This window comes from Schistocerca americana, chromosome 7, assembly GCF_021461395.2.
Source record: "Schistocerca americana isolate TAMUIC-IGC-003095 chromosome 7, iqSchAmer2.1, whole genome shotgun sequence".
Taxonomy (NCBI): domain Eukaryota; kingdom Metazoa; phylum Arthropoda; class Insecta; order Orthoptera; family Acrididae; genus Schistocerca; species Schistocerca americana.
In genome coordinates, this window is record NC_060125.1 from 111,329,162 (window position 1) to 111,357,161 (window position 28,000).

General features: G+C 44.6%; 1 protein-coding gene and 1 non-coding gene across 2 annotated transcripts in view; both read right to left on the reverse strand.

Moving 5' to 3' along the window:
• Positions 1-28,000, reverse strand: part of LOC124622585 (4-coumarate--CoA ligase 1-like) — a 314,336-nt gene that overhangs the window by 61,937 nt on the left and 224,399 nt on the right. The gene's annotated exons all lie outside the window — the stretch shown is intronic.
• Trnat-ugu lies at positions 13,397-13,471 on the reverse strand. Its single transcript has one exon. It is a non-coding gene; the product is annotated as a tRNA-Thr (tRNA).

Consider the following 28,000-nt stretch of genomic DNA (forward strand, 5'->3'; position numbering starts at 1 on the left):
CGATTTGTTTGTCTAGCGAACCGAGAACATAGGATTCCTAGATTCCACGAAGAGCGTAGGAACATACATTTTACATACCATTCTCACAAAACGACGCTACAAATCTACATTAACAGAACGAGCCTGCTACGGGAGTTGCATAAGGGTTTTCCTTGGTGGAGCGTAATGTTGGCGTGGAGGTGACACCAGGCATACACAGCGACAGCCACGGTTATACAACGCGATAAGACAGCTGTGGGTTGAGTGTTTATCATGAGTTGCCTCCGGTTGTAAAGTTTATAACACGTATTATAAACGTCAACTTTCAAACCCAGCAGCGGGCAGCTTTATTAGTAAGTACGTTACGGATTTTATAAAGTATCGAGGCATTCGTATACAGAAAACGATTTACGTATTCCATGGCTACAATGAAGGTATTAAACAGGCTAAGGTCCGCTAAAGAATGGAACGTGTGTTCAATTCCTGTGCAAGGCTGTTTAGGAATGTACTCAATTACTTGTTCCTTTCTTTTCAACTACTCTATTATGAAATGTATCTAAGTCACTACGATAATTCTTGGTAATTGCTCACCGTTATTGCTGCTACTGTCACATTATTTCGTCTCTGTTTTCCGTGTATTACGATACGAATATTTCGTCTCTGCAAATCGGCTTTGTCGTACTGTCACACGGCAATGTTGAGGTACCATACGTCGTAATATTTACAGCAATCTACTTTAAGTTTTGCTTATAGAAAGTCCTAACATGAACGGTGTTGTAAAGCATGTATTTCAGCTGGGACAGCGTCATGGGTTCGTAGAATTTCTGACGTCGTTTCTGGTATGACACATTAAATTTTAGATCAAGCCAAATTCCACATCTGTACGTACTTATCTATACGTTACTGAGAGTGGCATCACTTTAATACCAGTTCAGTCATTTTTTAGGATTTATAGCAATGGAAGGTGGCCGTACAAAGTCCCGTGTTTGGCTTATTTCGGTATTTCTTTGTCCCTGCAAGGCGTACAAAATCGAATTTTTGTAGCGATTTTGGTTATATTACGATAAACATGTATTTTGGTGAGTTATACAGAAAATTTACGACAATATTTAATTAGTACTTGCGGAGTGCAAGATGTTTCACAAGTAGTTACCTAGATTACATATGTCGGCCTTTGCTGGTGACACATCACTTTGGAAATGTCACATCTCTCACTATCTTTGGACGTGTGTTTAAAATCTTTCCAAATCCTTTTGCAGTTTAAGTGAAATTTGGTAATAAAATCATCTCATTCCTTTCTCTCCTAATAAGACAATTCTGTTGTGTATGCGTTTCTGATGGTGTAGTTGGCTACAGGTTATTATTTTTGTGAGCCTTAGTTTGCAGAAATGCAACTGCACAGATTGATTACTCATTTTACGTATTTAATACCGCTTAACATGAATATTGCACATTGCTGACATATTTTGAGAATACTGCAAGCAATAACATAGACAAAAACAATCAACAAACCTTTTAGGGAACGTATTAATTGCAGACTGCTGTTATTTACATAGCATCCAGTGCTGCCTGTACCATTAGTCATAGAAGTAATTCTCAATCTGAATCATCGGCTATACACTGATCAGCAAAACATTTATGACCACCGATCTACTATCGATATAATCCAGCCCAGGCGATAGCAGCTGATCTGGCAAGGAATGACTGCTAGTCATACGTGTGCACGCTGCACGTAATATCTGTGACCATTCTGTCGCTGGGTGGAATGGGGAAGGCATATGATCTATCTGAGTTTGACCGAGGGCAGATTGTGATGCCCTGGAGGCTCGGCACGAGCATTTCGGTAACTGCACGACTTGTCGGGTTTTCGAGGAGTGCTGTGGTGAGTGTCTTCAACACATGGCGGAACCAAAATGAAACCTCGTCCAAACGTCGTTGGTTGGGCGGCCAACCTTCATTATGAGATGTCGCACATTTTAGGGTGGGCTGACTGTGGCGGAACTAACATCAGACTTTAATGTTGGGCAGAGTACAAGTGTGTCTAAACACACAGTGCACCGAATACTCGAAACGGTGGGCTTCCGCAGTCGACGACTCATGCAAGTGCACTGTCAAGTAGGCTATGGACATTGGAGCAATGTTAGAGCGTTGCATTGTCTGATGCATCCTGATACCTTCTTCATCATGCCGATAGGAGGGCGAGAATCCAGGGGTACAGCTCTTTGACATCCGTACTCCAGGTCGGGCTCAAGCAGGAGGCAGCTCCATTGTGTTCTAGGGAACATTCATGTGGACATTCATGGATCCAACGGAGCTTGCACAAGGCACCATGACGGCCATGGAGAATTGTGCACTGATTGCAGATGACATACACCCCTTCATGACGGCATTGGCACTTTTCAACTAGATAATGCGCCATGTCACAATGCCAGGAGTGTGAAGGAATGGTTCGAGAAACAGACTGGCGAGTTCCAATTGATGTGCTGGTTCTCCAACTCACCTGAACCCGATGGAACACATTTGACGATGTGATTGAACTTGGCATCAGAGCTCATCGCACCCATCCCAGGAATTTACAGGAATTAGGTGACTTTTATGTGCAGATGTGGTGTCAGCTCCTTCCAGATACCTACCAAGACCCCATTGCTTCCATGCCACAACGTGTAGCCACTGCTATCTGTGCCAGAGGTGGACATACCGGCTATTAGAGTGGACCAGGGGGCAAACCGAAGCAGAATAGCCCAATGTTGGGCAGATGTGGGATAACAGTAGACCATTGCCTCCACGTCTTTTATCAGTCCCAGGCAGCAGACATGTCACCTGGTAAGGGCTTTCATCTGTGACATACCCTAACCCGTACCATGGAAGAGTTCCAAGATATGGCGTAAGTGGGTATCGACCTTCGCATCAAGCAGGAGAACATCAGAGACAACCAACAAACGATGTGAGAGGTGAGCCCAGCCTCAGAGTTCTGGACCATCAGAATTTTAAAAGTAAATGAGCCACCCATGTAGCACATATCATGTGACACGCCGAAAGATAGGGCCACAGTGCATGTCTGGGGCAATGTGAGTAGCTGTGGTGGGAAACCCAACCAAGGTGCATCGTCATTTTATGTCAATGTGGAATCAGGAGAACTCCTCCTAGTTCAATGCCAGGTCCGGTCCTGAGGGTAAACGAGGCAGGAAATCCATGTTTATGTGTTGTACAGTAGGCTTGTAATTAATGGTGTAATTGCAAGTACTAAAGAAAAGAGCCCAACGCTGAGCCATGTGGTCTGGTAGCCGAGAATGAGGCCTAAAGAGTGCTACCAACGGTTTGTGATCAGTAATGAGGGTACACTTGGTCGCAAAACGGGGCACATGGAATTTCTTAACGGCAAAGGTCATCACTAAAGCCCCTTTCTCGATCTGTGAGTAGTTTCTGTGAGCAGGCATCAGTGTATTGGATGCACAGGTGATGGGTTGCTCAGTACCATTACCGTTACTGTGCGCCAGCACTGCACCAATGCCAGAGTGGTAAGCGTCAACACGCCGGCCGGTGTGGACGAGCGGTTCTAGGCGCTTCAGTCTGGAACCACGCGACCGCTACGGTCGCAGGTTCGAATCCTGCCTCAGGCATGGATGTGTGTGATGTCCTTAGGTTAGTTAGGTTTAACTAGTTCTAAGTTCTAGGGAACTGACGGAGTGCCCATGGGCAGCCCTCTGAGTCCAGTAGTTGATAATCTATTTATGGAATTGTATGAACAGCAGACGATGAAGTCTGCCAGTAAAAGCCCTTTGAAGCGGTACGTGGATGACACTTTTATGGTATGGAATCACGGTGAAGAGGAATTGTATGGTTTTTTGGTGCACCTAAAAAGGTTTTAATCCAAAGATACAACTTACTATGGAGAAACAGAGTAATGGACAACTTAAGTTTTTGGATGTATCAGTAATTAAACGGGCATATTTGAGTGTAGTGCATAAAATGTATAGAAAAGATACGCACACCGACCGTTACCTCCATAAGGATTCTAATCGTTATCCCAGGCAAAATAAAGGTGTCATTAAAATATTGGTGGACAGAGCTAATAAGATGTGTGAGCCACTTTATTTGCAAGATGAATCAGATCGTTTGCAAACCGTTTTTAAGAAAAATGGATACGCTGACAACGAGGTAGATCGAGCACTACATCCCCGAAGAAAAGCGCCTTTCAACAATCAGCAACAACTGTCATCTAGAAAAGTTTTTCTTCCATACATTTGGGATATTACGGACCGTATTTGAAAGTGCTGGCCAAGTTTCAAGTTGACAGAATCCTTAGACCCACAAAGAAGAATAGTGAGCGTGCGCTCGGCACCCTTAGCGACTCCTGGCGTGTATAAAGTTCCGTGCAGCTGTGAGAAGGTTTATATTGGAACAACAAAAAGAAAATGCGCAATACCCGCTTAACCGAGCACAAAAGGAACTGTCGACCGGGACATACCGACAAATCAGCCGTAGCGGAACATGTTTTTAAAGACGGTGATCATGAAATAAAATTTAGTGAGACGAGCGTGCTAGCGAGGACAACGCATTATTATGCACGCATGTGTAGAGAAGCTATAGAGATTCAGAAACACCATAATAATTTTCACAGTAAAGAGTAAAGCTTAAAGTTAGATAAGATATGGCGGTCGACTTTGCACCAACGATGTGACAATCGACTAACTTCAATAGAGAATAACGAGGTTAGTCAGAGAGAGACTTACAGTCGGTCCCACGTGGCGAATGGTGGTGCCTCTATGCGCTCTACAAAAACGAGACCTCCACGGCATGGCAGCCAGTCGATGACTCACCTTGGAAGATGTTGTCTGCAGCTGCCAATGAAACGTCAGGAAGAAGAAGTTATACAGACCAAGGACGGCTTCTCAGCCCGGAAGTTTTAACTAATGAAGGCGCCGATCGTGAAAGCCTACACGTTATGATGAAACGAAAACTGTTTAACGCAGTGAATAGTGGGCTTCACAAATACGTAAAAAATCTAAAAATCGACTTTTTAAGCCCATTTGCCTTCCGTCTCCCCTTAAAACGTCGCGACTTCTCTGTATATAACACCACCAACCTCATGTAAATTAACGACCTTATCCACTAGGTGCACTGTGCTTTCAGTACCGGAGACAAGGGCACATTTATGCCGATTTATTTTCTGAAATTCTTAAACCTTTTTCGTTATATTTATCGTGTTGAAAATTGTTTGCTCATGTAACATTGTTGTTGAACTATAACGTAGTCTATGTACTTCTAAGTCAAAATTACATTGATGAGTGCAAAATAATTGTACATAGCCTCAACTCGAGTGCGTAAACGTGCCCTGGTACGGGGCATGTCTATGTGCGCAGGGTTACGCACATCATCATAGAACACAATAATGAGTGCGCAAAACACACTACTAATATTTTAGAAATACGAGGTCATGATGAAAAGTAATGCCTCCGACGTTTTTATTTTTTCTCAACATCGGGTCAGGCCATACGTATTGCTCGGTCGACTTCACCCCTGCGCTGCGCAAGTCGCAACCCTCTGCCGCTGGAGGGCTCGGAATTGTAGCGTGTAACGTGGCGGCATGTAACGCAACTATATCGATACTCCAGGAGCGCCGTGCTATAATTGAGTTTCTCATTGAAAGTACCAACTCGAAGAGTTCGTCCACACGTGCAGCACCATCTCCTTCGGGATCACAATGTCAGACCACGCATGTGTGCTGCGACACGTGCAACAATCCGAAATCTTGAGTCCACTGTCATCGACCATCCTTCATACAATCCCATCATGCCCCCGTCCGATTTTCATCTATTTCCAAAACTGCAAGAAGACCTTCGAGGACTACACTTTAATAGTGATGATGGGATGCTAGCAGAGGTGAGGCTGTGCCTCCGTGAACAAACATTCCGTAAAGACGGTGTCAACAAAGTCTTCGCTCGTTGGGACAAGTGTGTTCGTCGCCACGGTGACTATGTTGAGAAATAAACATGTAACCACGAGGAATGAAGATATAGGATATTAATAACGTTTGTTTCATTTTAAAACGTTTAAAAGTTTTCACACAAAAAATTCGTAGGTATTGCTCTTACATTTTATCGGCAGGGAACAAACTTACAGTCTCATTTACACCAAGTAATTTGGTAAAATACAAAGATTTTAGTAGCGCTAAACACATGTTTTGGCAAATTTCCGCCTGTGAGCATAATATGGCCTAGATAGCAGTGTGTGTGGAAAAGGCCTATTGATCATCATTGCCCGAGTTGTAGTTTATACCCATAAGAAATAATGCGTTTTCTGTTGTTCAATCGTTGCGAGCCCATCTTTTATGTCTAAGGAATGTATCAGTTCTTGTTTTCTTTTTGACTGGTTGCATCACTTCTTCAGACAGTGAATACGCAGGTAATTTTCAACCTCTTCATCGCACTGCTACAAGTTGTAAAAGAACGGAAGACGACTGGCTCGGTTATTCGGTGAGATGGGAATAATGGCTAATAGAGGCTTTGTAAGGAAAAGTTTGTGAGAGGAGACAGAGGGGGGAAGAGATACAGAGTGATAGATGATATAAAGGGAAGTGGAAATTACGCTGCCTTAAGAGGAAAGCAGAAGGCAATAGAGTACAGGGAGTTACCATATGAAATCTTACCCTTGGAGAGAAAACTAATGACATCAGATGCAAAGCGACCCACATTTTATCTTTGTTCTCGGTTTTAGCAATTTCTTGCTCTTATCAGTCCTTGCTCTCATAGAATTAGGTTTCTCTGCTTGAGAATCATCACCTTCAAATACCTTATTTTGCAGTTTCTACATTCTATCCTCATGTTCCTTAATTTTTTAGACTGCGTTTCCAACTGCTTTTGTCTTAAAATTTCCTCGATAAAGGTATCACTTAGGATGGCGATATAAAATAGTGCGTCAACGTGTCCCAATAGAATTGCAGAAATGCGCCCCATCGCTATATTACAGTAACTTCCAGGCTTTGAAACTACACACATGTACCTTGCAAAGTAGAATGATTTCGTTTAAGGAAAATATATTTAACTACCCTCACTTCTAAATACTGGGCTCCCTAGGGGCTCCAGTATTTGAATAATAAAATTTACTCACCTCGCACAAAAACAAAAGTATGTTCATCGCTCTCACATTTTTGAGGGCCCTCAGCAGATGGCAGTCTAACCTTTCACTGTCTGTAGTGTTCTAACGAGAGGGGTTCCCGAGAAAAGTGCTCGGTGCAATCGAGGCCCGTGCGTAAAGGCGCGCCAGCCTCCCCCAGTAGTCCCACAACACCCGGTTGGCGTACACCGGTAGTTACGTTTACTTCTGTAGGTTCCTCCCCTTTAACAATGAGGTACACTGTTACATTTGCTAGAAAGTCTTCAATCCTATCATAAATCTTGTCTGATTCCCTGTGCGCTCACGACTTGTTCATCAGGCAAAGGTATGGCATTTTGTTAACCGAATGCGTTCTGGCCGTCAAGGAACACATCAACCCGGGCGCCATAAAATGTTGCGTTCGTGGGATCTTGGACAAGCAGAACAGGCTGGGACTCACGCAGTCATTATTTATTGTCGGGGCACACAGTTTGAAATACCGGCCCCATGGCTGTTGTTCGGTCTTCACAGCTGAGCTATTTGCCCTCTACCAGGCTGTTCTTTACATCTGCCGCCACCGACATTCTGCTTATGTCATCTGCTCAGATTCCCTGAGCGCCATCCAGAGCCTCAGTGATCCGTATCCGGTTCACCCTTTCGTGCACCGGATCCAACGCTCTTTTCAGCAGCTGGCGGACGACGGTTCTCCGGTTACCTTTATGTGGGTTCCTGGCCATGTCGGTATCCCTGGGAACGAAGCTGCAGATGCCGCGGCCAAGACTGCGGTCCTCCAGCCTCGGACAGCTTCTTGTTGTGTCTCTTCATCAGATTGTAGCAGGGTCATTTGTCAGCGCATTTTATCGCTGTGGCATGCCGATTGGGCTACACTTACGGACAAGCTTCGGGCCTTGAAACCTCTTCCCACGGCTTGGACAACCTCTTCACGCCCTTCTCGGCGGGAGGAGGTCGTTTTGGCCCGGTTACGAATTGGACACAACCAGTTCAGCCATCGCCATCTGCTGACGGCTGCGCCGGCGCCGTTCTACCCATGTGAGCAATTGCTGACGGTACGCCACATTTTAACGTCCTGTTCGAATTTTAATACACTGCGCGTTGATCTTGGCCTGCCATGTACTCTGGATGCCATTTTTGCGGATGATCCAGGAGCAGCTGCTCGCGTTCTTCGTTTTATCCACTTGACAAACCTGTCTAAGGACATTTGATTATGCTGTTTTCTTTTAATACCTTGCCTGTTAATGCGCCTCTTACAGTGTTGTCCCTTTTAGTTGCTGTTTTAACATTGTACCTCGCAGTGCATTCCTAACTTTGTCTGGCCGCTAATGACCACTGTAGTTGTGCGCCCTAAATCCACAAAAAACAAAAACAAATTGTTTACGGAAACCACGTTGATTCATACGAAGGAGATTTTCGGTCCTCATAAAGGCTATAATATCCGAGCTTAACGCGTGTTCTGGAATTCTATAATACATTGACGTCAACGATATAGATGTAGAGTTTGAAAGGGTCCTGTAGCCACCTTTCATTAGTCCGGTAGCCCATTTTCATTACCATTTCTCTTTCTTTTCCTTGTTTCTCTTTTCTCTTTACTCTCATAGTGGCGTGATTGAATGAATGTGGTTGTGTGTCACGTTGCTAGACGGTGGCGTAGTCTGCTGCAGAAAGTCTGCGATAGTCGTACAGATTCAGCAGCAGTTGTACAGAATAGCCAACTCGCATAGTGGTCAAGTAGGCAAAGAGGTTTTCGCTACTCGTGAGAAATCCACCTGCGTTAGGTTGGTGGCGGAAATGGCATCTTTGGGTTTTCCGGGCCACGCGGAGCGTGGAAGAGGCTGGAGAAGAAGCGGGAAGGCAGTCTGCCGCCGGTACGGGAAGCGTCCACAGCTGTGCTCCAATCGAAGAAGGGTGAGTTAGACTGACCGCGTGGCGCGTTGTTACTTGGCGAGGGGAGAGCTGTTAGCTTTTGGTCTCGCTTTTCAAATCTGGAAGATTGCTTTGCCTTGTCGCAGCAAGGAATGCAAAACTTTGGCAGATTTTTCTTTTAGCAAATTTCTGTAGCAGACTTCGATCCGCCGGAAGAGCGCCACACAAAGGTGTCGATAAGAAGTGAGCACTCGCTTCTGTATGAATGTCTGTTTGCCTTCAGCTGTGCCTGCATAAGCTTGCACCTTTCTAAATATTTAGAGCCTTGCCTTCTCGTAAATTTTCCTTGCTTTATTTGTCTTTCGTCAAATGGTTCAAATGGCTCTGAGCACTAAGGGACTCAACTGCTGAGGTCATTAGTCCCCTAGAACTTAGAACTAGTTAAACCTAACTAACCTAAGGACATCACAAACATCCATGCCCGAGGCAGGATTCGAACCTGCGACCGTAGCGGTCTTGCGGTTCCAGACTGCAGCGCCTTTAACCGCACGGCCACTTCGGCCGGCGTCTTTCGTCCGTGGGGAGCCAACCACGTGGTAGAACATTATAGTTGTTGGGCTACCGGCATCACTAACTGTCCGATCGCATGTTTGTTTTAGATAATGTTAACATGATTGTGTGATGTGATATTGTTGCAATTTGGGCACTATACCTAGAAATTGTGTCTCCACAAACCACGTGTTATCAGGAATCGTGTATACGCCTCACATCCTTATCTTAGGAATAAATGATTTTACCTACAATTTTCTCTTGTGTTCCTAGAATACGTTTTTGCACCTAAGCCACTCACCTCGTAGCTTTCCCGTTAGCACATCCAATACGTTTCCTTATGCACGGGTCCAGTAATTAGTCTCCTCTTGTATTTTATAACAAATGCTTTAGATTAGGTCATATTTTCAGGTGTGTTGCTGGGAGCTGATCTTATGCAGTGTTCATGCATTTTCTATTTTATTTTAAATGTTTGATTGTCGTGAACAGTGCACGGGCAATACTATTAATTACATCGTATCCGCTGTGAGCGACCTCACAACGTATGCATTTTTGTGAGTTTTTGGTCTGTGATCAAATTAATTTATTTTCCTACTCGACCAAACCTTCGATTAGTTGTATGGTTAGAGTCGGTGGCGACCCTAATCTTCTCAAGTTAATTTCATAAGCAATAAGTATTTCCATTCCCAATAATAAGGAGTAACCCGTAGTAACAGGTTAGTTACAAGTTTTGTGGGTCTTTCTAGCGACCCTTGTAGAAAATGGAAATGACCTATAGATTTTTTCAGCCAGTAGGAACGCTTCGCTCATTTCTACATCTAAATGTACATGGTTACTCTGCAATTCACAAATAAGTGCCTGGCAGAGGGTTCATCGAATCATTTTCGTACTACTTCTTTACCATTCCACTCTCGAATGGCGCGTGGGAAAAAGGAACACCTAAATCTCTCCGTTCGAGCTCTGATTTCTCTTATTTTATTATGACACCAGCTTGGTAGTGAAGGATCTTGTGTGTAATATTGAAACAGTATCAAATAATGTAGTTCATGAAATAAGTTCATGGCTTGTGGAAAATAATTTGATGCTAAATCACAGTTTCTACAGTTTCTAACTCACAATTCAACAAGAACCGATATTTTGATCAGACAGAATGGGCATATTATAAGCGAAACGGATCAGTTCAAGTTCCTAGGCGTCCGGATAGATAGTAAGCTGTTGTGGAAAGCCCATGTTCAGGATCTTGTTCAGAAACTAAATGCTTCTTTATTTACCATTACAACAGTATCTGAAATAAGTCACAGCTCAACACGAGAATTAGTCTACTTCGCATATTTTCATACCCTTATGTCACATGGTATTATTTTTTGGGGTAATTCTTCTGATTCAAAAAGGGTATTTTTGGCTCAAAAACGGGCTGTTCGAGCTATGTGTAGTGTAAGTTCGAGAACCTCTTGTCGACCCCTCTTCAATAGTCTGGGAATTCTGACATTGCCCTCACAGTATATATTTTCTTTAATGTCTTTTGTTGTTAGAAATATTAGCTTATTCCCAAGAGTTAGCAGCTTTCACTCAGTTAATAGTATACTAAAAAATCTTAGCAGTAGCCCAAACACTTTTAAGTCTAAACTGAAGAGTTTCCTCATGGCTCACTCCTTCTCTTCTGTCGAGGAGCTCCTGGAAGACCTGAAAAATTAAGCAAACTCCAGTGTTACATTGTTGATTTTCTTTATTTAAACTTACGAACTGTCGCCTGAATATGTTTCTTATATTTCATTTTATCTGTTTCCACTATCGTGTTATAATTTCATGTATTGACTCGTTCCATGGCCATGGAGACTTCTCCTTAATGTGGTCGCAGGGAACAATAAATAAATAAATAAATCATTTCTCCCTACGTAGGTCGGTGTCAACAAAATATTTTCGTATTGGGAAGAGAAAGTTGGTGATCGAAACTTCGTAAATAGATATCGCCGCAAAGAAAACCGCCTTTATTTTGGTGACTGCCACCCCAACTTTCGTATCATATCACTGACACTCTCACCCCTGTTGCGCGATAACACGAGACGAGTTGCCCTTCTTTGCACTTTTTCGATGTCATCCGCCAAACCTGCCTGGTAAGGATCACACACCGCACATCAATATTCGATCAGAGGACGGACAAGTGTAATGTACGATCTGTCTTTATTGGGCTTGTCGCATCTTCTTAAGTGTTCTGCCAACAAAGCGCAATCTTTGTTTCATGTTCCCCACAATATTATCTATGTGGTCGTTGCAATTTAAGTTGCTCAAATTGTAATTCCTAGGTATTTAGTCGAATTGACGGCCCTTAGGTTTGTGCGATTTATCGTACACCCAAAATTTATCGGATTTCTTTTAGTACCATGTAGATGACCTCGAACTTTTCTTTGTTTAATGCCAATTGCCACTTTTCGCACCATACAGAAATTCTCTCTAGATCATTTTGTAATTGCGATTGATCGTCTGATGATTCTACAAGATGGTAAATTACAGCGTCGTCTGAAAACAATCTAAGGGTACTGCTCAGATTATCACCTAGATCATTTATGTAAATCAGGAACAGCAGAGGTCCTATGACACTACCTTGCGGAACGCCAGATATCACTTCTGTTCTACTCGGTGATTTACCGACTATCATTACGAACTGTGACCTCTCTGAGAGGAAATCACGAATCCAGTCACACAACTGAGACGATACTCCATATGCACGCAATTTGATTAATAGCCAGTTGTGAGGAACAGTATCAAAGGCCTTCTGGAAATCTAGGAATATGGAATCGATCTGAGATCCCTTGTTGACAGCACTCATTACTTCATGGCAATAAAGCCCTCGCTGTCCCAGAACATGGACACAATCATTTTCTCAGCACTGGCGGTTACCCGAAATTTTTTTGGTGGCGGTGAATCTGTGTGCTTCCATTGAGCTGACTGGCGCTTTGTTTCTGGATTGAAAAATGGCATCCACGTCTCATCCTGTGTTGCACAGCCGGGCGGTGTGGCCGTGCGGTTCTAGGCGCTTCAGTTTGGAACCGCGTGACCGCTACGGTCGCAGGTTCGAATCCTGCCTCGGGCATGGATGTGTGTGATGTCCTTAAGTTAGCTAGGTTTAAGTAGTTCTAAGTTCTAGGGGACTGATGACCACAGATGTTAAGTCCCATAGTGCTCAGAGGCATTTGAATTTTTTTGTGTTGCACAACAACGATATTTTCTGAATCCGTGTTGGTTACGTATCAATTATCCATTTTCTTCAAGGTGATTCATAATGTTCGAGTACGGTGTATGCTCCAAAATCCTCCTGCAAATTGAAGTCAGTGATATGGGTCTGTAATTCAATGGGTTACTCCTATTTCCTTTCTTGAATGTTGGAGTGACCTGTGCTACTTTCGAGTCTTTAAGAACAGACCTTTCGTCAAGTGAGCGGTTATATATGATTGCTAAGAAAGGCGCTATTGTGTCTGCATTCTCTGAAAGGAACCGATCCGAGGTAAACTACTGAAGTAAGAGGAGGAATTTTTTTCGCATCTTGATGTAAAACGCTATTCGTATCTTTTCAGGATCAGTCATCTTTCCTGTGATCAGTTTGAGTTCATTTCCCGTCCCGCGGTCACTCGTACGGCATCTGTCGTTTCGGCTTTCGTGCGACCATCGAGAGGAAAAACGGTAGTGCTGTCTTCCTCAGTGAAACAATTTCGGAAATAAGAAACACTGGACGTCCGCCTTCTCTGTGTTATCCTCCGTTTCGATAACACTATCGTCAGTGAGAAAATGAAGACGATAGTCGTCGAATCAGAGAAAACAAGTTATTACAATGAAATGAACACCCTTAGCTGCTTACAGGCGTTGACATAGGTCGACGGGGACAGATGAAGATGTGTGCCCCGATCGGGACTCGAACCCGGGATCTTCTGCTTACATGGCAGACGCTCTATCCATCTGAGCCACCGAGGGCACAGAGGATAGCGCGACTGCAGGGATTTACCTCTGGCACGCCTCCCGCGAAACCCACATTCTCAATGTACGAGGTGCATTCAAGTTCTAAGGCCTCCGATTTTTTTTCTAATTAACTACTCACCCGAAATCGACGAAACTGGCGTTACTTCTCGACGTAATCGCCCTGCAGACGTACACATTTTTCATAACGCTGACGCCATGATTCCATGGCAGCGGCGAAGGCTTCTTTAGGAGTCTGTTTTGACCACTGGAAAATCGCTGAGGCAATAGCAGCACGGCTGGTGCATGTGCGGCCACAGAGAGTGTCTTTCATTGTTGGAAAAAGCCAAAAGTCACTAGGAGCCAGGTCAGGTGAGTAGGGAGCATGAGGAATCACTTCAAAGTTGGTATCACGAAGAAACTGTTGCGTAACGTTAGCTCGATGTGTGGGTGCGTTGTCTTGGTGAAACAGCACACCCGCAGCCTTTCCCGGACGTTTTTGTTGCAGTGTAGGAAGGAATTTGTTCTTCAAAACATTTTCGTAGGATGCAACTGTTACCATAGTGCCCTTTGGAACGCAATGGGTAAGCATTACGCCCTCGCTGTCCCAGAACTTGGACACCATCATTTTTTCAGCACTGGCGGTTACCCGAAATTTTTTTGATGGCGGTGAATCTGTGTGCTTCCATTGAGCTGACTGGCGCTTTGTTTCTGGATTGAAAAATGGCATCCACGTCTCATCCATTGTCACAACCGACGAAAAGAAAATCCCATTCATGCTGTCGTTGCGCATCAACATTGCTTGGCAACATGCCACACGGGCAGCCATGTGGTCGTCCGTCAGCATTCGTGGCACCCACCTGGATGACACTTTTCGCATTTTCAGGTCGTCATGCAGGATTGTGTGCACAGAACCCACAGAAATGCCAACTCTGGAGGCGATCTGTTCAACAGTCATTCGGCGATCCCCCAAAACAATTCTCTCCACTTTCTCGATCATGTCGTCAGACCGGCTTGTGCGAGCCCAAGGTTGTTTCGGTTTGTTGTCACACGATGTTCTGCCTTCATTAAACTGTCGCACCCACGAACGCACTTTCGACACATCCATAACTCCATCACCACATGTCTCCTTCAACTGTCGATGAATTTCAATTGGTTTCACACCACGCAAATTCAGAAAACGAATGATTGCACGCTGTTCAAGTAAGGAAAACGTCGCCATTTTAAGTATTTAAAACAGTTCTCATTCTCGCCGCTGGCGGTAAAATTCCATCTGCCGTACGGTGCTGCCATCTCTGGGACGTATTGACAATGAATGCGACCTCATTTTACAACAATGCGTATGTTTCTATCTCTTTCCAGTCCGGAGAAAAAAAAATCGGAAGCCTTAGAACTTGAATGCACCTCGTATTGTGCAACACTACATTCGTGGTGCCCCCGCCCATTATACTCATTACTCGCGGCGCGTTGCCGATTCCCGTAAGATTTCGGGCACTGTTTGTGCATTCGCACAGAAGAAGAAGATGGTCAAGTTGCCGGTGGGTCTTATCTATATATATATACTACGTATACATGCGTATGTCAACGCCTGTAAGCAGCTAAGGGTGTTCATTTCATTGTAATTTCATTCTAACGAGCTGCATGGTCACAGATGGTATCCGAAAGAACAGATACCATCTTAGTATACATAAAAAACAAGTTAAATGAGCAAACTCGCTAAATAACTGCAGGTTAGAAATCATCGCTGGAAGACACGTGTTGTTCTACGCTGAAGAATGCAATTCACCAAAAAAAGTACTCGGATCCTGTGTATTCAGCAAGTGGATCATTGCCGGCCTTGTACGCCATCGCGTGCAGCTCGCCCGGCGCGTGCGTGACATCCTGGCGGACCGATCCAGCTAGGGGCGTGCGGGCGGCGCTAATAGCAGTGGCTGCTGCTGCTGCTGCTGCGCGGCAACGAAGAGCCACAAATTACGCGGCCTGCCGTGGACTTGGGCCGGGTTGGCTCTGCGGTGCGCAGCGGCCTCGCGTGACTGGCGCGCCGGCCTCCTTACGTAACCAGTTTCCCATGCGGGCTGAAATCACAGTGTTCCATCCGAGACGCGGATTGTTCGCACTGTTTATAAGCCAGAGTTGTTTCATATTTTCATTCTGAGACACTGTATTTGTCTACCGTGGGCCGTCAGGAGAATTTATTAATACCTTTTTTTTTCTCCACAAGACTTGTTACCACATTCATCACCACTTTTTTTATCACTGTATTCCATGTGTCTTGTTACTATCAGACTGCATATTTTACTTTGCAGTGAAGTCACCAAGTGTGTGCTGATTTCAAACTTCCTGGCAGATTAAAACTGTGTGTGAGGACGCTAAACTAGGAGCTTGCCTTTTATTCAAAAGCCCTTACAGAGTCAGCAAGCCACTCATGGCGCCACACCTGTTTCTAAAGTCCGCCCAAGTTCTCCTGCATACGTGGCCGGACTGGCACTGCTGGAAGGTAGAACGAGAGGCACCGGCGGAGGCCGCGCTCTGAAGCAACATCGACTCAGAGGAAGGCCTCGACGGTTGTTCGTGACGTCACGTCAGCTAGGCACGGCGAACGCCAGCTCTGTTGCAGGCATACTCATAATGGTGGTGTCTCCCTCTCTCACACAGGAAAATGTGAAACTATTGGCGGTAGTTGACCGACACACATTGTTCCGAGAGATTTCTTCAATCAATTAACTGTGCAATTCATTACACTTCTTAACAAATAGTGTACTCCTGAACTTAAATTTCCACCTGTTTTAAGGCTTGACATACAAAAACAACTTCATTGTCCAGCAGCAACAGAATTCGTGCTTCTTTACCTTATTTGTAAATCTGAGGAAGTTATGTTAGTACTGGGTTGCTTTTACAAGAAACTGTGAACATATCGGTGCTCTTCTTTAGGTATCTTGGCTGACTATGGGGTGAGGAGCACTGAATGTTAATGAAATATCTTGTGATTGTACACGTTGGGGGAGGGGGTGCGGGACAGGAGAAAAGGCAAAAGAGAGATACTTGTTTTACGAAATAAAATTTTTTTATCTTATAAAGTTTCTCCTTTCAGTTGCAAGAGGGGAATATTTATCTTTTCTAATGTGCATGTTTAAAAAAAGTTTAAGCTCAGCAGTATTTTCGATGTATGAAGCTATTTTTATTCCTGTTTAGAATTTCTTTCGTTCAAAATGACTGTAATCTAATGACTGGCAACAGTTGGACATTTACACATGTAAATTAGTTCACATTTCCAGTGACGATGTCAATCGAAAATAAAAAAATAAATAAAAAAACGAGTTCATTGTAAGGGGATTGGGGTAAGTTTCGATAGCAAAATGGATCAAGTAAATATAGTTACTTGAATGTAAAATTTCCGAAGCTTGCAATGGGGCAAAGCATCTTCTCATATTGATCTACGTTTGTTTCGACAGGATTAAGTAATACAGAACTACGATCTTCATTTGTAGCTTTACGATAGTAAGAAAATCTTTCATCTAAATAAAACTGCAGAATCCAAAACAATACCAAACATTTTGTCCAAAAATAAGAGATTTACAGTGATAAGCACGCCCAGGCGTTTCTGCCTGCAACAGATCTGGCGTTCGCCGCGCCTAGCTGACGTGAAGTCACCAACAAGCGCCGAGGCCTTCCATGCCGGCCGGAGTGGCCGTGCGGTTCTAGGCGCTACAGTCTGGAGCCGAGCGACCGCTACGGTCGCGGGTTCGAATCCTCCCTCGGGCATGGATGTGTGCGATGTCCTTAGGTTAGCTAGGTTTAAGTAGTTCAAAGTTCTAGGGGACTGATGACCTCAGAAGTTAAGTCGCATAGTTCTCAGAGCCATTTGAGCCTTCCTTTGAGTCGGTGTTGTCTGAAGCGACTGCGACAGTTCAGGTCGAACGACAGCGGCGGTAGCGTGTGGGTTGCTTCCCTCGTCGAATTCAGTGAACGCAATGCGTATGACATTTTTGTACAACCGATTCCAGTGGCGTTAACCGAGTGTGCAATGCCATGACCTGGTCAAGTTTCTGCAAGTTCTTTATCGCACTGCATTTTGAATACGTGCACTGTTCGCCAGCAGGCACTGAACTCCTTACCCGCTAACAACCGTCATACAGAACCTCTCACCCTTGTATATGCTACGTTATACACACACACACACACACACACACACACACACACACACACACACATATATATATATATATATATATATATATATATATATATATATATATATATATATTTCGTAATCCACATCAAATACTGACGAATCGATTCCACAGACCGAACGTGAGGAGAGGGGCTAGTGTAATTGGTTAATACAAACCATACAAAAATGCACGGAAGTATGTTTTTTAACACAAACCTACGTTTTTTTAAATGGAACCCCGTTAGTTTTGTTAGCACGTCTCAACATATAAATAAATACGTAATCAGTGCCGTTTGTTGCATTGTAAAATGTTAATTACATCCGGAGATATTGTAACCTAAAGTTGACACTTGAGTACCACTCCTCCGCTGTTCGATCGTGTGTATCGGAGAGCACCGAATTACGTAGGGATCCAAAGGGAACGGTGATGGACCTTAGGTACAGAAGAGACTGGAACAACACATTACGTCCACATGTTAACGCCTTTTTATTGGTCTTTTTCACTGACGCACATGCACATGTTGCAGAGGGTGGGCTTACTGGTAGTTGGGAGCTCCAACGTCAGGCGCGTAATGGGAAATGGCAGCAAGAGAGGGGAAGAAAACCAATGTGCACTCCGTGTGCATACCGGGGGGAGTCATTCCAGATGTGGAAAGGGTCCTTCCGGATGCCATGAAGGGTACAGGGTGCACCCATCTGCAGGTGGTCGCTCATGTCGGCACCAATGATGTGTGTCGCTATGGATCGGAGGAAATCCTCTCTGGCTTCCGGCGGCTATCTGATTTGGTGAAGACTGCCAGTCTCGCTAGCGGGATGAAAGCAGAGCTCACCATCTGCAGCATCGTCGACAGGACTGACTGCGGACCTTTGGTACAGAGCCGAGTGGAGGGTCTGAATCAGAGGCTGAGACGGTTCTGCGACCGTGTGGGCTGCAGATTCCTCGACTTGCGCCATAGGGTGGTGGGGTTTCGGGTTCCGCTGGATAGGTCAGGAGTCCACTACACGCAACATGCGGCTACACGGGTAGCAGGGGTTGTGTGGCGTGGGCTGGGCGGTTTTTTAGGTTAGATGGCCTTGGGCAAGTACAGAAAGGGCAACAGCCTCAACGGGTGCGGGGCAAAGTCAGGACAAGCGGGGACCAAGCAGCAATCGGTATTGTAATTGTCAACTGTCGAAGCTGCGTTGGTAAAGTACCGGAACTTCAAGCGCTGATAGAAAGCACCGAAGCTGAAATCGTTATAGGTACAGAAAGCTGGCTTAAGCCAGAGATAAATTCTGCCGAAATTTTTACAAAGGTACAGACGGTGTTTAGAAAGGATAGATTGCATGCAACCGGTGGTGGAGTGTTCGTCGCTGTTAGTAGTAGATTATCCTGTAGTGAAGTAGAAGTGGATAGTTCCTGTGAATTATTATGGGTGGAGGTTACACTAAACAACCGAACTAGGTTAATAATTGGCTCCTTTTACCGACCTCCCGACTCAGCAGCATTAGTGGCAGAACAACTGAGAGAAAATTTGGAATACATTTCACATAAATTTTCTCAGCATGTTATAGTCTTAGGTGGAGATTTCAATTTACCAGATACAGACTGGGACACTCAGATGTTTAGGACGGGTGGTAGGGACAGAACATCGAGTGACATTATACTGAGTGCACTATCCGAAAATTACCTCGAGCAATTAAACAGAGAACCGACTCGTGTAGATAACATCTTGGACCTACTGATAACAAACAGACCCGAACTTTTCGACTCTGTATGTACAGAACAGGGAATCAGTGATCATAAGGCCGTTGCAGCATCCCTGAATATGGAAGTTAATAGGAATATAAAAAAAGGGAGGAAGGTTTATCTGTTTAGCAAGAGTAATAGAAGGCAGATTTCAGACTACCTAACAGATCAAAACAAAAATTTCTGTTCCGACACTGACAATGTTGAGTGTTTATGGAAAAAGTTCAAGGCAATCGTAAAATGCGTTTTAGACAGGTACGTGCCGAGTAAAACTGTGAGGGACGGGAAAAACCCACCGTGGTACAACAACAAAGTTAGGAAACTACTGCGAAAGCAAAGAGAGCTCCACTCCAAGTTTAAACGCAGCCAAAACCTCTCAGACAAACAGAAGCTAAACGACGTCGAAGTTAGCGTAAGGAGGGCTATGCGTGAAGTGTTCATTGAATTCGAAAGTGAAATTCTATGTACCGACTTGACAGAAAATCCTAGGAAGTTCTGGTCTTACGTTAAATCAGTAAGTGGCTCGAAACAGCATATCCAGACACTACGGGATGATGATGGCATTGAAACAGAGGATGACACGCGTAAAGCTGAAATACTAAACACCTTTTTCCAAAGCTGTTTCACAGAGGAAGACCGCACTGCAGTTCCTTCTCTAAATCCTCGCACAAACGAAAAAATGGCTGACATCGAAATAAGTGTCCAAGGAATAGAAAAGCAACTGGAATCACTCAATAGGGGAAAGTCCACTGGACCTGACGGGATACCAATTCGATTCTACACAGAGTACGCGAAAGAACTTGCCCCCCTTCTAACAGCCGTGTACCGCAAGTCTCTAGAGGAACGGAGGGTTCCAAATGATTGGAAAAGAGCACAGATAGTCCCAGTCTTCAAGAAGGGTCGTCGAGCAGATGCGCAAAACTATAGACCTATATCTCTTACGTCGATCTCTTGTAGAATTTTAGAACATGTTTTTTGCTCGCGTATCATGTCATTTCTGGAAACCCAGAATCTACTTTGTAGGAATCAACATGGATTCCGGAAACAGCGATCGTGTGAGACCCAACTCGCCTTATTTGTTCATGAGACCCAGAAAATATTAGATACAGGCTCGCAGGTAGATGCTATTTTTCTTGACTTCCGGAAGGCGTTCGATACAGTTCCGCACTGTCGCCTGATAAACAAAGTAAGAGCCTACGGAATATCAGACCAGCTGTGTGGCTGGATTGAAGAGTTTTTAGCAAACAGAACACAGCATGTTGTTATCAATGGAGAGACGTCTACAGACGTTAAAGTAACCTCTGGCGTGCCACAGGGGAGTGTTATGGGACCATTGCTTTTCACAATATATATAAATGACTTAGTAGACAGTGTCGGAAGTTCCATGCGGCTTTTCGCGGATGATGCTGTAGTATACAGAGAAGTTGCAGCATTAGAAAATTGTAGCGAAATGCAGGAAGATCTGCAGCGGATAGGCACTTGGTGCAGGGAGTGGCAACTGACCCTTAACATAGACAAATGTAATGTATTGCGAATACATAGAAAGAAGGATCCTTTATTGTATGATTATATGATAGCGGAACAAACACTGGTAGCAGTTACTTCTGTAAAATATCTGGGAGTATGCGTGCGGAACGATTTGAAGTGGAATGATCATATAAAATTAATTGTTGGTAAGGCGGGTACCAGGTTGAGATTCATTGGGAGAGTGCTTAGAAAATGTAGTCCATCAACAAAGGAGGTGGCTTACAAAACACTCGTTCGACCTATACTTGAGTATTGCTCATCAGTGTGGGATCCGTACCAGATCGGTCTGACGGAGGAGATAGAGAAGATCCAAAGAAGAGCGGCGCGTTTCGTCACAGGGTTATTTGGTAACCGTGATAGCGTTACGGAGATGTTTAATAAACTCAAGTGGCAGACTCTGCAAGAGAGGCGCTCTGCATCGCGGTGTAGCTTGCTCGCCAGGTTTCGAGAGGGTGCGTTTCTGGATGAGGTATCGAATATATTGCTTCCCCCTACTTATACCTCCCGAGAAGATCACGAATGTAAAATTAGAGAGATTATAGCGCGCACGGAGGCTTTCAGACAGTCGTTCTTCCCGCGAACCATACGCGACTGGAACAGGAAAGGGAGGTAATGACAGTGGCACGTAAAGTGCCCTCCGCCACACACCGTTGGGTTGCTTGCGGAGTATCAATGTAGATGTAGATGTAGATGTAGATGTACATTACCATGAGGGGTGAGGTACACGTACACACGTGGTATCTGTTTTCAATTACGGAGTGGAATAGAGTGTGTCCCGACATGTCAGGCCAATAGATGTTCAATGTGGTGGCCATCATTTACTGCACACAATTGCAACCTCTGGCGTAATGAATGTCGTACACGCCGCAGTACATCTGGTGTAATGTCGCCGCAGGCTGCCACAACACGTTGTTTCATATCCTATGGAGTTGTAGGCACATCACGGTACACATTCTCCTTTAACGTACCCCACAGAAAGAAGTCCAGAGGTGTAAGATCAGGAGAACGGGCTGGCCAATTTATGCGTCCTCCACGTCCTATGAAACGCCCGTCGAACATCCTGTCAAGGGTCAGCCTAGTGTTAATTGCGGAATGTGCAGGTCCACCATCATGCTGATACCACATACGTCGACGCGTTTCCAGTGGGACATTTTCCAGCAACGTTGGCAGATCATTCTGTAGAAACGCGATGTATGTTGCAGCTGTTTGAGCCCCTGCAATGAAGTGAGGACCAATGAGGTGGTCGCCAATGATTCCGCACCATACATTTACAGTCCACGGTCGCTGTCGCTCTACCTGTCTGAGCCAGCGAGGATTGCCCACGGACCAGTAATGCATGTTCCGTAGATTCACTGCCCCGTGGTTTGTGAAACCCGGTTCATCGGTAAACAGGTAGAACTGCAACGCATTCTCTGTTAATGCCCATTGACAGAATTGCACTCGATGATTAAAGTCATCGCCATGTAATTGCTGATGTAGCAACACATGAAACGGGTGAAAGCGGTGACGATGCAGTATGCGCATGACACTACTTTGACTCAGTCCACCGGCTCTCGATGTCCCGTGTACTCATGTGTGGGTTCATGGCAACAGCAGCTAACACACCAACTGCACCCGCTTCTCCTGTGACGGGCCTGTTACGGACCCGTTTGCGTGCTACGACCATACCTGTTGCATACAGTTGGCGGTAGATGTTTTGCAATGTGCGGCACGTTGGATGCTCTCGGTCCGGGTACCGTTCTGCATACACCCTGCAGGCTTAAGCTGCATTTCGTCGACACTCGCCATAGATGAGTATCATCTCCGCCTTTTCAGAGTTCGAATACACCATGGTCACAGTTCCTACAACACTACACTATCACAGACGTCCGGTAACATGGTGTACTACAGTTGGTCTGCGTGCGGAGACGAATGCAGAATAACAACAGCAGCAAGCGCTACATGCGGACACTGCGACAGCTAGACCAAACCACAACAGTGCACTACAGCCACACTCGTAAACACGGTCGTCATCGTAAACATGTCCCTGCAGATGCTGCTCGCCGACCGTGGCCCGTGTTTGTTACAACACGCAACTGAACGTCGGAGGTTTCAAGCGTCAACTTTAGGTTACAATATCTCCGGATGTAATTAACATTTTACAATGCAACAAACGGCACTGATTACGTATTTATTTATATGTTCATATGTGCTGACAAAACTAACATGGTCCATTTAAAAAACGTAGGTTTGTGTTAAAAACATACTTCCGTGCATTTTTGTATGGTTTGAATTAAACCATTACACTAGCCCCTCTCCACACGTTCGGTCTGTGGAATCGGTTCGTCAATATTTGAGGTGGTTTACGAAATATATCCAGCGGTAATGTTAGGTGACTCACCCTGTATATATACAGCGTGTTACAAAAAGGTACGGCCAAACTTTCAGGAAACATTCCTCACACACAAAGAAAGAAAATATGTTATATGGACATGTGTCCCGAAACGCTTACTTTCCATGTTAGAGCTCATTTTATTACTTCTCTTCAAATCAAATTAATCATGGAATGGAAACACACAGCAATAGAACGCACCGGCGTGACTTCAAACACTTTGTTACAGGAAATGTTTAAAATGTCCTCCGTTAGCGAGGATACATGCATCCACCCTCCGTCGCATGGAATCCCTAATGCGCTGATGCAGCCCTGGAGAATGGCGTATTGTATCACAGCCGTCCACAATACGAGCACGAAGAGTCTCTACATTTGGTACCGAGGTTGTGTAGACAAGAGCTTTCAAATGCCCCCATAAATGAAAGTCAAGAGGGTTGAGGTCAGGAGAGCGTGGAGGCCATGGAATTGGTCCGCCTCTACCAATCCATCGGTCACCGAATCTGCTGTTGAGAAGCGTACGAACACTTCGACTGAAATGTGCATGAACCACATGTTGTGTCGTACTTGTAAAGGCACATGTTCTAGCAGCACAGGTAGAGTATCCCGTATGAAATCATGATAACGTGCTCCATTGAGCGTAGTTGGAAGAACATGGGGCCGAATCAAGACATCACCAACAATGCCTGCCCAAACGTTCACAGAAAATCTGTGTTGATGACGTGATTGCACAATTGCGTGCGGATTCTCGTCAGTCCACACATGTTGATTGTGAAAATTTACAATTTGATCACGTTGGAATGAAGGCTCATCCGTAAGCAGAACATTTGCTCTGAAATGAGGATTGACACATTGTTGGATGAACCATTCGCAGAAGTGTACCCGTGGAGGCCAATCAGCTGCTGATAGTGCCTGCACACGCTGTACATGGTACGGAAACAACTGGTTCTCCCGTAGCACTCACCATACAGTGACTTGGTCAACGTTACCTTGTACAGCAGCAACTTCTCTGACGCTGACATTAGGGTTATCGTCAACTGCACGAAGAATTGCCTCGTCCATTGCAGGTGTCCTCGTCTTTCTAGGTCTTCCCCAGTCGCGAGTCATAGACTGTAATGTTCCGTGCTCCCTAAGACGCCGATCAAGCGAACGTCTTCCTGTCGGGACACCTTCGTTCTCGAGATCTGTCTCGATACAAACGTACCGCTCCACGGCTATTGCCCCGTGCTAATCCATACATCAAATGGGCATGTGCCAACTCCGCATTTGTAAACATTGCACTGACTGCAAAACCACGTTCGTGATGAACACTAACCTGTTGATGCTACGTACTGATGTGCTTGATGCTAGTACAGTAGAGCAATGAGTCGCATGTCAACACAAGCACCGAAGTCAACATTACCTTCCTTCAATTGGGCCAACTGGCGGTGAATCGAGGAAGTACAGTGCATACTGACGAAACTGAAATGAGCTCTAACATGGAAATTAATCGTTTCCGGACACATGTCCACGTAACATCTTTTCTTTATTTGTGTGCGAGGAATGTTTCCTGAAAGTTTGGCCGTACCTTTTTTGTAACACCATATATATATATATATATATATATATATATATATATATATATATATATATATATATATATAATTTATCAGGTGATTTGTTTTGTTAGACCATGATTCTTTCTCTCACGGATATTATCTTTTCTTATCACTTTTACTTACGTGCATAAGTAAATATGAAACGGGTTCTTGAAGGGCCATTGTTATTCATGTTCCAACTTTAGATTTTGAACGTGATGACTAAAATATAGTTGCCGTTAACTGAATTGAACGTAATTTTGTTAATTTCTATTTCTTGCAAAGCAAGGCCCGAGTGAATTTCGATTGTTGCCGTGGAGCGGCCAATATAAAACTTACTGAACTACTCATGGAATGTATAATTAAGAAAAATGAACTTTAACGTTAATTTAATTATCTGTTGCAATTTAGAAAGGTTCTTACAACGAAATTTCTCGCATTTACAGTTACTGTTACCAATTTGAAAAATAAATTAATGCGTCGGCGCGTAATGGCCGACCAGAGGCTGCATCGGAAGATGAGCTTCTCGCAGCGCAAATTACTGAAAAAAAATTATTGTTAAAAATAATTAGCCGCTGCGACCATTTGAGGTGACAACTATTAGAAAGAAATTCATTTTGTGATAACAATAGTTAGTTTATTTCAGCAAAATACAGCATAACTTACATAAAATATGTGTAGCCGCTCAATGGCTGCCTTCCGTATCGCGAAACAAAACAGTGTGTCTACCATATGAAGTACGTCCGTCCTCCTCGGCCGTACAATCGCGTCTCTTAGCGATCCTTTTTTATTTTCTTAGACATGTTTTAAATAAAGATGCTACTTTTACATTATCGCTCCATATCAGTTTCTTTTCTTTTGTTTTTTCAAGAACATTAACTGTATCTTTTATACTAATTATGTTCATAAAATACGTTAAGTGTTTACAAATAATTTTTAGTTCACACTTCACAATATTGTTCACTGCTTACAACCGATAAAAAGTCAATATTTATGTGACGTACCGTCACATAAGCCAGGAGGGGAACCTGCCAAACGAGATGTGGTACATCTTTGTATCTGACCCTGTCGTTTGCAACCATCATTTCAACATTTGCTGTCGATTCCGAATGGAGAAGCCTCGGGCGAGTATTGGTTTTCTAGACCCATTTTCCTCTGAAGTATATTGCATTTTCTCTGGCCGTACATGTGACAAAAGGCAGACTATCTGTTTTCACTAATTTTTTATCCACTTGACAGTTTTCTGTTCTACTCGTGCGTTTATTTTAGCTCTTGTCTCTTCAGGCCACGTGGAATCCAATTCCTCAGCCCCTTAGCTAAACTGAGTAGTATCATACTGGAAACCATATTTGACTTAAGATCATTGTTTTCAGAAAAAAGTGTTTACGATTTAAAGTGATACGTTCTCTGTGCATTTTTCTGTCTCATCACTTTGCTGAGCGACTTAGCTTCAATGACTTGCTTCTCATCCGCCAAACGCAGTTGGCCCGCCATTCGAATTTTGTTTTTCCTATCGCCCCAAAACATACATATATGGGAGCTTTCTGAATACTAATAAGGGGAAAAAAAAACTCCTTGGCTGCGCTCATAAATCAGGATAAACATCAGGCGTGAATTCATACTTCCCTCGGATACTGAATGGGACGGAAGACGTTCGTTAGCGACTCCAAACTAAGTACACTGCTGCTCATAAATTAAGCATAATTGCAGAATGTTGTGCCACGTTGGCGCTAATAGCATAGGCACATAGGGAACACACACCACATAGATCTGTAAGTCCACGGTATTGTTGATAAGTTGAGAAAACCGTCCCGAAACACATGTGCTACAAAACGCCACTGTTTCCTGCGCATGTACCCCGACATGACTATGGGATATGATCACAATGCACAACGGGTTGGCATACTCTGTATCAGTTGGTAGAGGAGCTGGTGGGGTATAGCCTCCCATTCTTGCACCAGTGCCTGTCGGAGCTGCTGGAGTATCCTAGAGGTTTGAAGACGTGCAGCGATACGTCTACCGAGAGCATCCCAGACGTGCTCGATGGGGTTTAGGTCTGGAGAACAGGCAGGCCTCTCCATGCGCCTGATATCTCCTGTTTCAAGGTACTCCTCTTCGATGGCAGCTCGGTGGGACCGTGCGTTAACATCCATCAGGAGGCAGGTGAGACCCACTGCACGCCTGAAAAGGCGGACATATTGGTGCAAAATGACCTGCCGATACACCTGACCTGTTATAGTTACTCTGTCAAATACGTGCAAGGGTGTAGGTGCACCAATAATAATCCTACCCCACGTCATCAAACCACGACCTCCATACAGGTCCCTTTCAAGGACATTAAGGGGTTGGTATCTGGTTCGGGGTTCACGCCAGATGAAAACACGGCGAGAATCACTGTTCAGACTATGCCTGGAATCGTCCGTGAACATAACCTGGGACCACTGTTCCAATGAGCATGTACTATGTTCTTGACACCAAGCTTTACGGTTTCCCCTGTGACCAGGGGTCAGTGCGACGCACCTTGCAGGTCTCCGGGCGAATAAACCATGTCTGTTCAGTCGTCTGTAGACTGTGTCTGGAGACAACTGTACCAGTGGCTGCGGTAAGGTCCCGAGCAAGGCTACCTGCAGTACTCCGTGGCCGTCTGTGGGCACTGATGGTGAGATATCGGTCTTCTTTGTGGTGTTGTATACTGTGGACGTCCCGTACTGTAGCGCCTGGACACGTTTCGTGTCTGCTGGGATCGTTGCAATAGTCTTGAGATCACACTTTGTGGCAGACGGAGGGCCCGTGCTACGACCTGCTGTGTTTGACCATCCTCCAGTCGCCCTAGTATTCTACCCCCTCATAACGTCATCAATACGTGAGCCATTTTCAAAACACAGTCACCATTAGCACGTCTGAAAACGTCTGCGCACTTACTCGCTGCACCGTACTCTGACATGCACCAACACACCTCTGCGTATGTGGACTGCTGCCAGCGCCACCATCCGATGACCGCAGGTCAAATGCACCACATGGTCATACCCCGGGGCGATTTAAACCAGCAAACCGCCCACCAGAACTTTGTTTCACCATGTATCAGCATTATCCTTAATTTACGAGCATGAGTGTATATACCTGTCCACCACTGGTCGCCCTCGATGACAACACTATCCACCAGGCGCCTCGAGACG